This window comes from Aulostomus chinensis, chromosome 12 (assembly GCF_037954235.1).
Source record: "Aulostomus chinensis isolate RoL2024-O1b breed Wild chromosome 12, RoL_Achi_v1.0, whole genome shotgun sequence".
NCBI classification, from domain to species: Eukaryota; Metazoa; Chordata; class Actinopteri; order Syngnathiformes; family Aulostomidae; genus Aulostomus; species Aulostomus chinensis.
In genome coordinates this window covers 15,492,168-15,509,134 of record NC_141331.1, presented here as the reverse complement: position 1 = coordinate 15,509,134, position 16,967 = coordinate 15,492,168, and the positions used below count along the sequence as shown (strand labels likewise).

At 42.4% G+C, this 16,967-nt stretch overlaps 1 protein-coding gene across 2 annotated transcripts in view; it reads left to right on the top strand.

Annotated features, from left to right (window-relative positions):
• sytl5 (synaptotagmin-like 5) overlaps positions 1-16,967 on the top strand; it is a 36,281-nt gene that overhangs the window by 887 nt on the left and 18,427 nt on the right. The window lies entirely within an intron of this gene.

The window sequence follows — 16,967 nt, the reverse complement described above, 5'->3', positions numbered from 1 at the left end:
ATGTTCGGATATTAATATTCTCTGTTGGACAGGCAGTGATGCATTTGAATGGTTTTGGAGGCTGTTGAACTGGCTGTTCCTTATATTTCCTTCATCCTGCAAGAGTGATGAAAGGCTGACCAAAATTGAGCTGGACTTAATAGGTTGGCGCAGGGATTTTAGGTAAATGTTACTGAAAAGTGCCTCACTGAAAACATCTCATCCAAGCTCTCTGGAGTCCTGGTTATTGCCTGGCTCAAGTGAGACAATCAGGTTTGGGTACGTTCCCCTTTGAACTGATCTGGTTAGTAATACCTTTATTTTTTGGCATTTCATCGTCTCGAATAACAGAACTTCAGCGGTGCCACTCAGGTTATCGTCTTGGGTTTCACGCCATCAAATGTGGTTCTCAGTGTTTTGAAATATTTTCACATTTGTGTCTCCTCAGTTAAAATTGTTCGAAATAAAGGAAACATTTTTCTTTTTAGTTCTGATCTGATTCCAGATGCAGATTCTGAAACTGGATCCTCTTTTCTTGAATATTATCATTATTATTGTTGTTGTTTGCTTTATGTTTACGGTTACATGGGGCTGGAGTTCGCCACGCCGCACTTTTTAAAAAAAAATTAAAAAATTAAAAACATGCACGAAAACGCATTGAATTTAAATCTGTTCCAAAGCAACTTATTTCAACTGTCTATGCCGTGTGTCATGTGGCGTTACGGACGCTTTATGATCCGCTACGAGCTTTGAGATGGAACCTGTATCGCGACGATTGCAGAGAGAATTCTCTGCATCTGGTTTCTGCAAACTATTTGGAAGAAGTCTTGTGTAGTTTGTCACATTTTCATACAAACGATAGCACGTCTGCAAACCGCTGTTAGCATGCTGGGATTTCTCTGCAGCAGCACAATACTTCATTTTGAATTCTGAAACACATTTGGCCTTTAGCAAATGTTGCACCTCCTGCTATTTGGGGACTGCACCGGGTCGTATTGCTGTAGAGCTTCAGTCAATGGTGGAGGTGTTGGGCTTGCTGGGGTGATGTCACACAGTCTCTCTCCTTCTCTAACATAGTTTACTCTCCCAGCCAGATGTGCTCTCAGCTCGGGAAACCGGCGACATTTTCATTTAACTCGACTCGCCAGTACTGATGTGATTCCATACTGGAGAAAATATATTCAATCAACACGAGACGGAAACAGAAAACACTCTTTTGAAAAGCTGCAGCTCATTTACCATTATATCTAATTAAAAATTATTTCTGTCTGGAAACACAAAGAAGCCAAGTTGTTTCCCCGAGGAAGCGTAAAAGAACCAGAAACAGCTGAGAATCAAATCAAAGCTGCTGCGCTAATTAGTAAAAGAACACTACTGGTTTTGGAGCACTTGAGTTTCCTGTCACCTCTGCTGCTGCTGTCTGATAAGAAAAGAAAACGCCAGCTGAAGACATCCACCAACATGATTTCATATATTATCCTGGAGCATGAACAACAGATACCATGGACAAATCCTCCATTTCTATGAGCAAGTTTTTACTGCATAAGAAATCCTGCAAACTCTAATTTGTCACTGTGAATTACTTCATTCGGCTCAGCACAGAGGCTGTTTTATCATTGTCAACCAGGGAGAATGCCTCCCTAATGATGAGCGAGCGTTCTGTGGCGCATGCACACGGCTGGAGGGGGGTGACTGGGTGAATAAAGAAAGAGAAAAGCCAGGAGGATGGAGGGATTCCCGGATTTCTCTTCACGCAGATCTAGCAGAGCAGAAAGAAGCCCAGGGGAGCGCAGTCACACAGTATTAGAGGTCTGTGTCTAGACGCGTGCATGTGTGTGCGCGCGCGCGTGTGTGTGTGTGCGTGTGCATGCACTCACACTTGTGTGCATCGTTATGACAGGGTGATGTTTTTGGTGCCAGACTGTGTTTCACATCAATCCCTTTTAAACTGCCCACTCTTGTATTTTCACCTGAAATTAACATTTCTGGTAACATCTTCATCATTAATTCTAGTTGAGCTCCAGCGATGACCTGAGCTGCTGCATTGAATCACGCCTGATCTTTGTAGTGCCGTGTAGCATGGGGTTCCCCTCCCTCGCTCGCTCGCTCCCTCGCTCCCTCCCACTCGCTGGTGCCTCTCTGATCCATCGCTCTCCAGTGCCTTCTGCATGCTCGTTTGGTATGCAGCCCTAAAGCCTCATGCAGCCTCCCGAACACCAGGCAATCAGAGCAGCCCTGTCCACACACACACACACACACACACACACACACACACACACACACACACACACACACACATACAGTGCTGCAGATGTCGGAGAGGAAGAAACACCTCCAAAGCAGAAATGTGAATGCAGAACTGAGATTAAGTAGTTTGATGTTCAGGGAATGATGCCTCTCCTTCACCCACCATGGATCTGTCTGTCATTTGAGTGTGTGTGTGTGTGTGTGTGTGTGTGTGTGTGTGTGTGTGTACACATGTGGGCAGCCATGGGATCATTTCAGGCAAGAGGAGGTTGCATTGAAACAAAACACACACACACACACACACACACACACACACACACACACACTCAAAAAGACATCATTGTTATGATATTTATTTTGAGCTGAAGCAGCAGCAGCAGCACCCTGACTGTGAGGGAAAAGTCAACACAAGCCAGCGCACGTCAAACCAAGAGATTAATTTGACTCATTGTTTGCAAGTCATGCACATCAAGGTGTGTAATTAGTAAATATATTTGAATAGATTAAAGCTGAGAAAATGACATCAGCCAGTGTAAGAAATCAATCGACCTCTCAGCGTTACGATCACAAATGGTGAAAACAGTGAGCAAGAATTGACATTAAAGTTTTAATTGGGACCTTGTTGTAATGAAAACAGCCAAGATGATTTTAAAAAAGGAAACATTTTAGTGTGTTTGTATTGAATTTGTTTTTTGTTTTTTTTTAATTCAGTTCAATATTATTCAATTATATAATTCAACTTTATAGAAAAACTCACATTTTTCCAAAACAGTCTCCTTAAGCAACATGAACCTCTGATTGCTCCTGACGATGAGCAGGTTATCATTTGCAGCCTCCTTCAGTGTGAATGAGACAACAACTTACTGCCTGTGAAAGTCCAGTTCCTCTGTATTTCTCAACCTGCAATTATATAACTTTAAATGAGTTGCTCCCACATAGATGTGGGAAATATTGCGACGCTACAGCAGAGATTTAAAATGGCAGAAAGTTGATAAAAAGGGTTTTAGAGGATTAGATTCCACTTCCCTGTGCGGATGAATCATTCGTTTCAGTCGGGTTTCATACCAACCTCACCCTTATTTGCTGTAAAGGTCAAAGTCCACATTGAAACGTCTGGTTCTTACTACAGAGACTCCGTGTCTGGAAGATGCACGCTGGCGGAGCTTGATGATAGACGCTGCAGGAGCTGTTCTGTCTTTTATCTGTCCGTCCTATTCTCATGAACACAATACCTCAGCAAAGCCTCCTTTTGTACGAATGTTTAGTAGAACGTGGCTGGACGCTGCTGGTCAAAGCCACTGGGACTGCACAAAATATGTTTTTATGACTCATATTTAATAGCATAAAATGAGGAAATTATGGCGTTTCGTGTGACATCACTGACACATCAGGCTATCAGCTGTTTTGGCCTTTGTGGATGTTATGTTTCTTTAATACTTACAGAAATGTAAAAATAAATATAAAGATATTCATGAATTCATTTCAGGTCTGACTCACATCCAGTGTGTTATGAGTCTGAACAAACACGGATGTAAACTGCTGGTTGGTGGAGACGTTAACTCTCTTCTTCTTCTTGTGCTTGACTTGTTTCCTCATGTGTTCGTGATGTCATAATGGGACGGTGCATGTGGTACCAACACTCTTTTGAAAACCGTTGTGTTTTCTCCAATTTTCTTGTGAGCGCCTGCAATTGTCAGTTTTATATCCTCTGGTGGTGAGGATGCATTGTATACCTTATGGTTAGAGCCATCTGGAGCATCCTTTGTGTGGAATGTTTGAATATCGGTCCACACACACACACACACACACACACACACACACACACACACACACACACACTGTGACTCTTTTCACGTCACATCCAGCGCTGCTTTTTTCCACAAACTGCTCTATTTATCGCAGAATACTCAAAGCGTCCCTGGTAAAGAACCTTTTAAGGATGCGAAGCCAATAAATATTGGCTTTCCTAACGATCAGTCAATTATTTACTTACAGTTAAGAGATCTAAATCCTTACTTGGTCTCTTTAGCTCTTAAACTCCTCATAAAAACCGTAAACTGTTATCACATTTCCAGACGTGGATAGACTACTTGATTCAGATTTGCATAATCCAGATCTCTTAGCACCATTGCAAAAACAAATCAAGTATAATTACTTGTCCAAAAAAAATCAGTGTGTAATATACGACGCACCTTAAATAGTGACATCTCTGTTACATGAAGGGGCTTGTTGTTTTTTTTTTTAAAGTTTTGTCTTTCTGCATGAACTGATTATTTCACTTTTATTTTGACGAGCAAAAAACCCCGCTGAGAATTTTTTGTGGGTTATCCAATTAAACATCAAAAACCTGCGCCGCGTACCAGAGGATTGCTGTGTCCTAAAACAGACCAACAGCACAACAGCGTGCAAAAAAAAAAAGGCAAACAGCAGAATCTGAATTCCTTCACCAGTTACGCCTTCACTAACAGAAACATGCACAAATCCAAGTCACCACAGTGGGTTTTGTGGCCAGTGCTGACATCAATATCTGTGATTTATGAAATATACATGACATAATATAGAGCAGGGCAGCAGGTGGTTGATATATACAGTCAATAACGCAACACAAACTTCATTCCTTATATAGAAAAATTCTATGTATTTTGTTGCAGTACAATATCATGTCAATCTTTACATCAAAAGTTTGGCCCGTATATTGTTAAGATATTCTTTATGACCTTATGATCACTACCAATTAAAGTTTATGCCTTTTTCCCCGGCTCGTGCAACTTTAAATTGTGTGGTTTCAAATAAATTATGCCGCAAAAAAGTTTTAATTTCAGTGATCAGGTGGAAAACATAAACACTGTAGTAATATTTGATCTTTTGTCCCTTCATTCATCATGCAGAAAGTACAACGAAATATTAAATATATCAAAAGTGTGCGCTATCGTTTCCTCTGTTTGTCCTTGTCTTCCAAATCAAGGGTTATTCAATCTGCATACCAGCTGTTGTATTTTATAATAGCACTCAGTGTTGTCGCTTCCCCAGCTTGACCTTCGTAGATTTACTTTTGATTTAGGGTACGACCGATGACCCCAACCGACGTTGGTGACCCCCTGATGTTCCTGCTTGAGGTCTGTGGTTTGGTGTACAATATCCCATCAACGAGGCTATGCAAGATTGTCAACTCTAACGTTATACTTTAGCTCAAGATTTCATGTGACTCCATTAATAAATATTTAAATTTGGTTAAGACAAAAGTCCTGGAAAAGGACTAACATCAGCTAGTGCTAATTAGCAATTATCAGCGTGCTAACGTGTCATAGTCAATATTAAACAATGTTGATATCAGCAGGTTAACTGCAGAGAATAAAGAAGCCCATGAGAGGAAACTGGTGCTTTGACAACAGTGCTGCCGCCATCTTGGAAGAAATTTGTCAACACAAACAGCCCAGAGTAATATTTTCCAAATGACAAACAAGAAGTCCTCAAAGAAAGTGTTGAGACAAAATTAGCACCATGAAGTTCCTTGACATGTTTTTATCCATTTATTCCAGTATTTCCAAAATATCTGCAAATGCTGGGCATCCATGGGGCAATCAGTTAGCTTTACCTTGCCAATGTAAGTTTGTTGTCTTATTGATCAGCATTTAGCTGAAAGCCTTGAAAAATGAAAAAGCTTAATGGTGCTCAAAGGTTTCGTTTCATTCATGGCTTTTTCTAAACCAATGAAGCATTCATGTTCTACTTATAAGCAACTGATAAAGTTCAGCTACAGCTTGTAAAGCCTAGTTGTCAGGATTGTTATATTTGGCCCTCAGGAAGTGGCTAATTGAGGAAGCGCACATTTCTGGAGCATCTCTGAACTTTAAAAAGACACTTTTCCCTCCGTGAGACTTCAGTCATAGTCTCCGGCTGTGCTGAGACTCGCATCAGGATGCCCTCTTTCTCAAAACGCTCCGTGCCCTAAATATTGGTTGCTGTGTGCTGTATATTCTCCCAGTCGTTTTGGCTCACAGCCAGGATTGTCTTCAAACGTGTGGGAGGCTGAGAGCCTGCACACAAAGGCCCCCCCCCCCCCAAATATTTTGTTATTCAGAGACTTAGACCCTCAAGTACTATATCAGAAACTCCTGCATCCATTATCATCAACTCAGTTTTAAATTACATATGATGCTCAGTTGTTCAGGCAGTCGTTTGTGGCAGGAAAGCTCTGGCGAAGCAGGAATGAACGCTATGAAATATTCAGGCATGTTGGTGAAAAGAGGAAGCTGCTTATAAGCCAAGCGTCTCTCTGTGAAGAAGAAACGGCAGCATCAGAGGCCACAAACGAAACTGGGTTAATAAGAGCCGGCGTCGATCTATAAACGTCTCATCTCCTGCTCTCTAAATTCACAACAGCACGGAAACATACTGGCTCACAGATGCGTGTCAACAAAGATCCCTACATAACCTTTTTCTAAAAAAAATTACTGTTGTATTTGTGTATAATCTGTGGAAGAGGCCCTAAAACATTAGAGGTGTTAAAAGTACACTCATTCAAGTAGAAGTACAGATACTTTTAGAAAAGAAAAACTCTGGTAAAAGTAGAAGTACTAATTCAACCTCTGTACTCAAATAAAAGAAAAGGCTCTTAAATGCACTCAAAAGTAAAAAGTGTTGAGTGTTTTTTCTGTTTCACTGTCACCCGGGTCGCGGCACGTGTCGATGCTACTACTCTTCTACAGACATTCTTTACTACACCAGCTGCGGTTTTCTGACAATCGCATTTCCCCAAGTCATCTTCGTCTTCTTTTTAACGAATGATTATCATCTTCCGCTTCCTTTGCACGCAAGTAGCAACAAACATTTCGGTGCTTTACCGCCATCTACAGTATGCGGGTGTGACCTGCACCTGGTCTGGCTCTGCCTTTTACGTTGTTTTCATCAAACGTGCATCAAAACTAAAACAGCAAGCCTATTTCTGAAACGTCTGTTGTGAAAAAATATTTGCTTTAATGTATTGGTCGTAAAAGTTTTCAGATACCTCAAAAATCGACAGTATAGTGACAGAATTATTGCGGAGAGTTTTTAATCCAACAACCAGACTCTCTCAGCTGGGACTTCAAATCTCTCACTGCTCTTTGTCCCTGTAACAAAAGAAACCCGACTGCTGGGCAGATACGAGAGAGGCAGATTAACTTGATGATGGAGGGAACGAGAATTTCTGTTGTACTGCTGTTTGTACTTGCTGGCGTTAAGAATCAAACATGCTCGTCTATAGAGGATGAAAGCTAGGGCCTGACTGAACCGGGCAAAATGACAGTTGGACAAACCCTCAAAGAAAATTTGATTTGTGTGCATTCTTTTTTTTTAATGACTACAAGGACACGAACAGACAAAGAAATGTATTTCACTTTGTGTCCACGCATTATCATCACTCCTTGAAAGGATTCGTACTCAGCCATTTGGCATGTTTCTCTCCACTGATAAAAGAAAAGCCCACAAGGCCAGCAAGGCTGCATGTGCATCAAACAGCAGAAGGAACCTCTTGACCGCATTTCCATTTTTGACATGAGGAAAGAGACAAACCACTTAAAAGAGGACAAAGATGGGGGATGTGAGGGCGACACGGTGGTCCGGCGCTATTGTTGCCTCCTGCTCTCTAGGAAGGAAGGAAGGACTTTGATGTGGCTGTGAGTGCGACGTATTTTGGATGCTTTTTTTTTAATCAGTGACGAGACTTGATGGATGATGATGCTGGCCAGTTGTCCACCAGTTTGGTTTGGGGCTAGTCCACAACAAACTCCACTAACTTGGTCTGAACACCACATTATGTAATTGGGTTTTGGACTTTCTAACAAACCGCACACAACATCTTAGTATTGGTAAGCACATCTACCCACCCTGCCCATCAACACTGGGGCCCCCCAGGGTCACGTGTTCAGCCCACTTCTCTACACACTCTTCGCTCATGACTGTTCCTGCTCCTCCTTTCCATCTAACCATCTCATAGTGAAATTTGCAGACAACACAACAGTACTTAGCCTCATCACGTGAAATGATGAGACCTCATACACGAGGGAGGTTGTGAGGTTGGTGGCGTGGTGCGGCAATCACAACCTAGCTCTCAACACATCAAAGACCAAGGAAATGGTCATCAATTTCGGCAGGACCAGACATCTCAGCCACTCTCCACTCCTCATCTGGAATGAGGAGGTGGAGAGGGTTTCAAACTATAAGTTCCTGGGCGGGACTGTAGCCGACGACCTGTCCTGGAGGACAGCAACGCCTCTTCTACCTTCGGAAACTTAAATGGGCAAAACTCCCACAGGGACTGATGGTCAACGTCTACCACTGTGCAGAAGAGAGTCTGCTCGCCTGGTATGGTTTTCCATCTGAACTAGGGCAGAGAAGGGGGCCTTCCACAGAGTGGTCAAGTCTGCGGGGAGGATCATCGGGACTAGTCTCCCAGAGATCTCCTCAATCTTCACCTCCTGCTGCCTACACCGTGTGAATAACAGCCATCTTTTCCAACGACTGCCCTCTGGTCGAAGATACCAATCAATCCGGTCCAGAACTAGCAGACTGACTAGCAGCCTCTATCCACAGGCTGTCAGGCTGCTTAACGAACAACCTGCCCCCCGCACACCCCATCCCCAACCCTCTGTGACATAACTCCCACTTCAACACAGCTACAATAACTGTGAGCTGGACTTTGCCTTGCTGCACTGCACACTATTCCATCCATTGCAGGACTCTGTGACACCCCCCCCCCCCCCCCACCCCATACATTCCCACCCATCTGATAAAACTTCTACTTCCACTAACACAATAATTATGAACTGGACTTTGCATCGCTGCATTACTTTTTCTTCCCACCCACTAAAGAACTGTTACTGGACTGTCGCTGTACTCTTACATTTGCACTAACACTGTTCCACTTTGGGATATCATTATTTATGTATTTATATTGCAGTTAGTTTTGTGTTTTTTTTTTTTTCTGGGTATTTGTATGCCAGTGGTGAAGCTCCAAACTTAATTTTTTTGTGTCATGTCCATGTAAGCAATGACAATAAAGATCAATTCTAATTAGAATCTAATTCTCGTCTTCATCTAAATCAATGTTTCATGGAAATATATATTTTTTTGGTATTAGAAGGAGAAATCATCAAAACACAGTCTCACCTGTGAGAGGGTGAATGGATATCACTTTCTAACACGACACTGATGTAGTGACCATGTTGCTATGGTACCATTTATATTTATATCAAAGCTCTGCTACCACCAGCTGCAGATTTATTATTGAAAAGCTTTAGGAATAAAGACGGCAATATCACGTTTGGAGGATGCACTGTTTTACTCAGATTCGTGCGAGAACTGGTCTTGTGATGCAATTTTGATCAAATATCTTGTGTTATAAAACACAACCTTCAGTAAGACACCAGTTCTGCTAAAAAAAAAAAAAAAAAATTCTGAATTTTAATAAGGATTCAATAGGATGAAAAATAAAGTGTTCAAGGTCAGGACGCTGATGGTGCAGTGTACTTAGCTGAACTGTTTCCCCAATAAAATCCTCACCTGCTTCTCTCTCACAGAGGCAGTCTTTTATTCCAGCAGTCACACCCAACAACACAACCAAACCAATAATCCATTTCCCATCTCTGGTAGTGGTCTGTTTGAGGAGTGGCAGCCTTTTCCGGAGCCCATGTTGCCCTTTTCCTTTTAATTAGCTGGTGAAACAGCACCGACAACCCATCAATGCCAGAGCAATCGGCAGCGTTCAGATAAGAATGATGCAGGCGAGGTTTGAAAACGGGGTGATTAGAGGAGAGGAAATCTGACGTGGGTCTCTGGATGAGGTTTTTAGAGGCACTTACGCTGTTAGTTTGTTTTTTTATTTCTTGCTCCATTGAGCCTGCAGGCATCCACGCCTCCCTGCAGGCTTGATAGGTCATCAGTGACGATGGCTCCATGGAGACTTGTAATGTAGCGCTGGCTGTGAGAAGTGTGTTCCGCGTCTGTACAGGCAGCATTTTACATGTTAGTCACGGCTGGCAGGAATTGCCTTACACAGTATTGATGGTCAAACCCAGATGTTATGTGTGTTGTTGTTTTTTTTACTATTGAACAGAAGCGCCGAATGATCAGATAAAAAGTGGAGGGGTTCAGATGCATCTGATGCTGCGATGCTCAAACATGAACACGTGATGATGGATCACGTCATGCACACAAAGACACACTAATATATCACTTCTGTCTATCTCCTAATCCCTCGCATCACAGCGCAGGACGAGGTCGGAGGATCAGAATTTTGCATCCTTGCAAACAAATTGATAAGGTGTAGTTGTGTAAAATGTCAAACAAGAGCTTCAGTTTAAATCTTGCCGACTTTCACACTGCAACATCTTACTTGAATTGGCCGTCACGTCAGATTGTAGATATGACCTCTGCATGACCTACACTATTTCTGTAGCCAGTGTTCAGGTCAAAGCAAAATCAGACAAAATGAATATAACAGAACAGCAGAAGCTCAGGTGCTAAGCTAATACTTACCGGTGACGCGTTTGCATGTTTCTCCATCTTCAAGTTTCTTATCTGACAGAGTCCCTTATCAGATCTGCTCGCTGTGCATCTGCAAACAAAACACGTTGCATCTTTCTAAAACAAATCCACGTGCCAGCCCGAGCTGATGAGACGCCGATCTGTATGATATGAAGCAGTGGCACTCGGCAAACACTTGAAGTTCTTTGTAGCGGCTTTGTTAGTTCATCACAGGTGGCAACAACTTCATGAGGCTAAATTAGTCATAAAACATTGTTATATGATGCATTCACTCTGCTTGAGGCAAAATCGTCCCTGTCATCATCAATAATTGATGTATTCGTCGGTTTGCTTCTTGATCTGAAGGAGTTCATGCATCATCTTTTGTCCTCAGGTCATTTTCCATTTGTCCTCATCTTCTTCATTTCATACCTACAGATTTTGTGCTCCGTCATTGATACGTTTGGCCATGTTACTTTAGAGTGTGATGTCATAGGCGTCTGCTTCTGACATTTTCAGAACCGCCCTTTGTCGACCAATTAAATGACTGTTTTTGTCTAACTGAAGTTTCGGGGCAGGTGACCATGGTTGAACACTACCGTAGCCTCGTAACAGTGTACCGAGCACACAATACCCAGTTCAGTGTGCTTTTCCAAAATCCAGTGGCCCATGGTCAGCAATGCCGGCCCACTACAGGTGTGGAGGGGGTCAACCCATGTAGCATTGTCACACACAAGAGTTACCAGATTACAGATTGCGCAAGTGATGTCTGTAAACATGTTTAGATGTGTGCCTCAGCTTATTCTCAAAGATCCCGTCTTCACAGAGTAGCATATCTCTCCTCACTCGTCCTCAGGGTGAGAATTTTTTCGACAGCCAGTTAAGAGATTAGATAAAAGGATCTGCTGGGATGGGAAGCGAGTACTGGTTCCAGTTGACAACTGATGCCAAATGAGACTATCCATCTGAATTATACGCCTCCAGGATGATCAGTTTCTTGCATTTATGCTGCAGGAAATAAGAATTCAGGGCAGAGAAGAGGAAATGGTCCAAATCCTGACTTCATTTCTCAAAGAAAGATGACATCATCGCTTGTCAAAATGTCGATTAGAGACCGTAAACACCAGCAATCATCCACGTCAATAACAATGAACCACTGAAGCTTTTGAACACCTAAGTCACATTTACATCACACTTTTTCTCTGTATTACAGAACGTTCAGGCATGAAACTGATCATGAGTCAATAAGAGAATTAACTAATCGGACCATTAAACAGAATTGATAATGAAAACGGTGTCATTGTTTGTTCCTACTGCCGCTTCAGACTCATAATCAGAGAGAGAAGTGGAGGAGAAAGCCTGTGACTGTAAGGGAAGGTGTCAGGCTTGACAGAAGCAAACTGTTCCTATCGGTGTCTAACGTTGCTTCATTAGCCGTGAGCCGTCTGAGTAATTAAGGTTTCAGGTGGTTTTCTGCACGACGCACCGTGATAGGCTGTTTTCCTGCAGAGTTATTGATGAGCAGTGAGTCAGGATGATGGAGAAGAAGAGTGGCAGGCGTGTGCTCTAAAGATGCCTTTGCTTCATCGGTAGTGTGAGTGAAAGGTGTCAAGGCAATGGAAGCGGTTCATTACAGTACTGCAGCACTGTTGTCCAGGAGTTACTTCCAGTGTGTGTGTGTGTGTGTGTGTGTGTGTGTGCGCGCGCGTGTTAGAGAATGACAAGTACGCACTGGCAGCGATAGTTTCCACTTGGATAAACATGTCATGTATCGTTGAATGAGGCCGAACTCATCGTCCTGCGCGTCAGCTCCAGCTCTGTGAAGACTCATCGATTCATCTCGGCGTGAACATGCGACCACATCCCACCTCAGGAAGTGGATCACCTGCAGGGGGATAAACAGATGAGATATAATCCTGCTTCATCTAAGACAGAGGTCATTTTGAGATGTATATTAAGCTTTTTTTTTTTAATAAGAATTTGTTTTTAGGAGGTGTTGTTCACTAGCTGACCTCTAAAAGAAAAGAGGAAGTGCTTGCTTACTGCTTTGTGAAGCTGACTCAGTTGTATTCTCACCCTTTAAGTGGCTTGACTTCAAGCTTTATGTGCAGAAATCCATATTAAGAGCTTCATCACTTTCAAGCACCATAAAATTTTATGTGCTCTGATCATCATACACTCATCGAAAGACTCCTTGAATGAGCGAGGCCGTTTGACAACGCAACCGGCTTTAAAATTCTGCTCTGTCACGCGTGATTCCTCCTTTTACTGAAGTCAGTGAACAACAAATAGCAGATTTGGGCGGAGAACTAGAAAATGTGTTGAAAACAACACAGATGAGGCGAGTTTGGGCTCAAGACGAGGGACAGCAGACTCTGAGGCAGGCAGGAAACATTTCAGTTCATGAGAATTAAAAAAAGAGAGAGAGAGGCCTCGGGGATCTTTTTTGGGGAGGTCAAATGAAAGGAAATTCAAGAAAAATCCAAGCTTTTCTCAAAAAGTGGGAAAGGGAAACGGAAAGAATCAGGCTCACAAAGTGGAACCCATGAGGGATACGTGAGATAAATTTTTCCGTGAAATTCTAAAGATTAAACTTAAATATCAGTTTCTGCTGTAAATAGTAAGTAAGACCCTGTAACATGGCTCTGAGCTACATGGCAGCGGATCTGCAAAAATGTCTTGGTGGGATTGATAATCTCGCAACTGAAAATTGTGGTATGATCTGCTTGTCTGAAACCCCAAAATACAGAGCAGGACTGATAACAAACTTTAACCCATTAAATTTCGTCCTCAACACCCTGAATTTCATCACTCGTCCATATTTGTTTACCTTTAGATGGATGTAGCTTTATTTAGACGCCATATTTCCAGCTGTTGTGGTGATTTGGAGTTGTGTGAACAAACTAACTAAGCTAACACAATAAATGTGACGCACAAACACGCACACGGTAGTTTTGTGACGTGGAGACCTGTGATTTAACAGAGCAGCTGTGAAGTGAGCAGTTATTGACCTTTACTGCCGAATTATTCATGCTTCCTCCACTTTAAGTGTTTTTGTGTGTGTGTGTGTGTGTGTGTGTGTGTGTGTGTGTGTGTGTGTGTGTGTGTGTGTGTGTGTGTGTGTGTGTGTGTGTGTGTGTGTGCGTGCAGGCGTGCGTGTGACCATATAACCTGTGTTGCCTGCAGCAGGGGGTCTGTGGCTGAGTTGAGGTGACCTGCTGGTTACTGGACGCCAGAGTTCGTCATCGTCGTCAGCTTCCGTCTGCATCACATCAATGATGCAACAGGAAACTGTGCAGCTTCCTGTGAGAGGAGATTTAAGATTTATTCATTAAAACAAGAGTAGTGCTGTTAAGTGACCGTAATACAAGACACTATTTGTTAAATTCAGCATATTTCTAACAGCCGAAGAACCAGATCACGTCATCAAGTCCTCAGGTTACTCCTTTCAGCCCATGAATAGAGACGAGGGAAATATTTAAGTGGACGTCATACTCTGCTACACCGAAAAGTGTCTTTCCAAGTAGATTTATCTGTTTTCTAGGGGGGAAAAACAGACTTTGTTATCTCAAAAAAATCAGAAATAGAAATGAAGAGGAGGAGGGCAATCCCCTTTCATGAAATATGCAAACTGCATTCACTGAGTATTTAATTTATGTCCAAGAAAGATCTCACTGGGTGAATACTTGGAAATAAAAGATAATCTTCCAATAGAGTAAGAACACGCACTAGTGAAGGATTCGCAAAAATGAAATCTTTTCATGCAAGACTTGCTCAGGGATTCTTCCTTATTTTGTGGAAGTTGTAACATGAAATGAGATGAATACACTCAGTGAGACTTTTGTTTTTGCTTGTTCTTTTAGACATAAATCGGGGGCTCTCAGATACCGCATACTCCTAGCAAACCTTGGGCCCCTCGCACTTTTGTGTTCTGGCCGAATGGCTAATTACCTCATCGTTAAACCTCGGCATCGTCGGACCAGCAAGTTATTGTGTAATTCAATCAGACAAAGAAAGAGCGTCCTTGGCGGATATCCCAATGTTGACAGAAAGAGCTCTGGAGGGAGGTTCTACCCATGTAGCAGACTCTACCGTGTGGCTCTGTGTCTGATGTATTGACTTGCTGGACAAGCTGCTCTTTCTGTCCAACACTCAGGGAGTTGTGTCATGTAGTTCATGCAGAAACCAAATTATTTAAAACAGCCTGCCTGAAGGCACCATTGATAGAGCTGCTGTTTATTTACCAGCCAAAGGTTAAAAAATCTGTTCCTCTGGACTAACACGGCTAAACTTTTGTATTAGAAAAGGACCGGGGCGACTCCAAATTTCTTTAAATATATTCCACACTGTAAAACTCTCCCACTGAGAGCTTTCGCGGTTGCATTCACGCCATATAAAAAGTCGCTGAAGCATCTACCTAGATATTGCTGCACCACTGCTGAGATCATCCTGGAACGAACAACGAGAGGAAATGTGAGCTGAGAATAGTGCAGGGAGAAGCTGATGTCAGAAAATCTAATTCACCGTCACACTTTAGTCACTTCTATATTGTGATGACACGCTTGTATGGCGTGGCATCACTCTTTGCTCATCATCAAGTTTCTGTCCAAATGCGTCATTTTGAGTGAAAGAAACAAGATGCCAGTCAGGCTTTTATCCCTAACACTAATTTAAGTGGTTTTACATCACTGCATCGCTGCTCCTCAGGGCACCTTTGAATAATCATGCAGTGCTGTATCTAGTCCCTGTAAGAGTCTGTCATTCATAGAAAAGAGGATTTTACATTAAAAAAAACAATTATTAAAATGCTAATTTAATCTGGGAACATAAATGAGGCACATGTATCAAGTGGGATTTGCTCATCTCATTTGATACATAGCTCTGGTATGCCTGTGTGTGTGTGTGTGTGTGTGTGTGTGTGTGTGTGCGCGCGTGCGCACGTGTATGTGCACCCTCTCATTAGCTTATGTGAGACCAAAAGTGTAAGATGCAGGGTATCACTAGTTGGCTTGGGTGTGTCAATCATCTATTATAAAAATGAAATGTTTCATTTCCAAGCATTTCTTACTGGGCAATTTATTTTCCAACACTTCCCTACGGTCACAAGCATTCAGGTTGAGGATGTGTGTGTGTGTGTGTGTGTGTGTGTGTGTGTGTGTGTGTGTGTGTGTGTGTGTGTGTGTGTGTGTGTGTGTGATTTCCTGCTATGCATCTATCTCCAGGAACCTGAGGCTTTGCATGAGCCTGTGAATACAAGCAGTTGAAATGAGTTTCCTGCATAGAGGATGATAGATGCAGCAGCTCGGTGCTTCCTGGTTCCTAATGGCTGAATTTACAGTGGTTTGTTTCAGACTGTACAAATTGGTACTGCTGTGTATTAATGCCTCCACCCAGTGTTTACAACTGCTGGAGTCTGGCTTTATTTAACATGAAGGGCAATAATTCAATTTTTTGTTTATATGCTACTAAGTCTGACTAAAGATGCCCGCCCACATTCATCACTAAGTTCTACTCTAGTGTTTTCTTCTTTAATTTGAGCTGAAGCATATCCGGTTTGTTGTAACTGATTATTTTGTTTGTTTTATTGTTAATAACTCATTGCTCTGTGCTTGGAGACAAATTTGTAACACTCGCTGGAAGCTGGCCCACTTATCATAAAACCGATGGACTGCGGTAAGGGTTGCAAAAGTGCTGCAAAAACGCTGTTTGTACTTCAAAGTGCTATTAAGGTGTACACATGTTTGCGTCAGCCTTCAAAATGTGAATATACTCATGATGATGTAGTACTCAGAGCATTGACTTAATCAGTTTAATATCTGATTATTGCTGTCCATGCAAAGGTAGCCAGCGTGCACCACAGTGCACCGAGGCTCGTGACAGGCAGCAGGACTCTCACTGTACTGTGTTGTCCAGAATTCAGTGGTCGTTTCTAGCCCTGCACAGACGCTTGCATCGGTACATTTTTATTTACTAGTGTATCTTGGACTGCTTCTCTCAGTATGTCACTTTTAAAACCAACCATTATATCATTATGGCCTGTGTGCTAATGACTCCTCCTTATTGTCTGCCCCCATGGTTCACGCTGAACTTGACAAACAGGCTTTTATATTTTCAGCTCTTGAAGCTGCCCAGAACTGCGCATGGGCTCATCTTCAAGCTTCAAGAGCTGAACCCAATTAGGGCTTTGAACAAGGTGCTGAAGGGAAAAGCAGACTCTTACTGCTGGATTTTGTGGC